Below are 1,066 nucleotides of genomic sequence, written 5' to 3'. Positions count from 1 at the left end.
AAGATGCACCATTTTGAGCATGACCGTTGCCAGTGCCGCCTGACTGGCCTTCGTAGGGTTTTCGAGCGAGATCGTTGCCAGTTCCCCTGGACTGGCTTTTGTGCGGGTGGCACATAAAAGACACCATTTCGAGCGTGGCCGTTGCCAGTACCACCTGACTGGCCTTCATGTGGGTGACACGTAAAAGCACCCACTACACTCTCTGAGTGGTTGGCGTTAGGAAGGGCATCCAGCTGTAGAAACTCTGCCAAATTAGATTGGAGCCTGGTGTTGCCATCCGGTTTCACAAGTCCTCAGTCAAATCGTCCAACCCATGCTAGCATGGAAGGTGGACGTTAAACGATGATGATGATGATGATGATGATGATATATATGGTGGTTGTCTACCCCTTATGCAGAGTTTGACCATCTCCTGTACCTTCACCTTAGAACCATCATGGCAATTGATGTGGCTTTTTAAACTAGACAATGTTTTGAAAAGACATCCACATCGATTGCATTTCTGATTTGGACCACCATGAGCTGCAGATAAGTTCTGATCTTTGTGGATCTTAAAATGTCTTTTGAGGCCTCCATTATATATATATACACACACACACACACACACACACACACACACACACACACACACACAAGTAAAATCAATAAAGAGCAGAAAATCCAACATTTCAGATAGTATCCCTCTTCAGGGAAAAATTGAAAGGAGAGAACTAAATAAGAGCAGTTTTACATCCTCTAAGTTAAAAATGGTTATTGTATTCTTTATCAATTTTACTTTGTGAGTGTGTGTGTGTGTGTGCATATACATACATACATACACATGGTTATCACATATACACATCCTCTAAGTTAAAAAACAAACTGGCTGCAACTGATAAAAAATACAGGACCACATGAGCTTCATATGTAAAGAAGAAGTGGTAGAAGAAATAGTGTAAAAAGGGAGAAGGAAATAGCAATGGAATGAGGAAAAACAGGCAAAGTTGAAAATGAGGAGAATGGCAAAAAATGTGAGATGGGAATTGAAGGATAAGAAAGGGCTTATGGAAAAATGTTCAATTTAACT

The sequence above is a fragment of the Octopus bimaculoides genome, chromosome 3 (genome assembly GCF_001194135.2).
Source record: "Octopus bimaculoides isolate UCB-OBI-ISO-001 chromosome 3, ASM119413v2, whole genome shotgun sequence".
Taxonomy (NCBI): domain Eukaryota; kingdom Metazoa; phylum Mollusca; class Cephalopoda; order Octopoda; family Octopodidae; genus Octopus; species Octopus bimaculoides.
The sequence above is the reverse complement of the archived record's forward strand: the minus strand, read 5'-3'. Positions refer to the sequence as shown.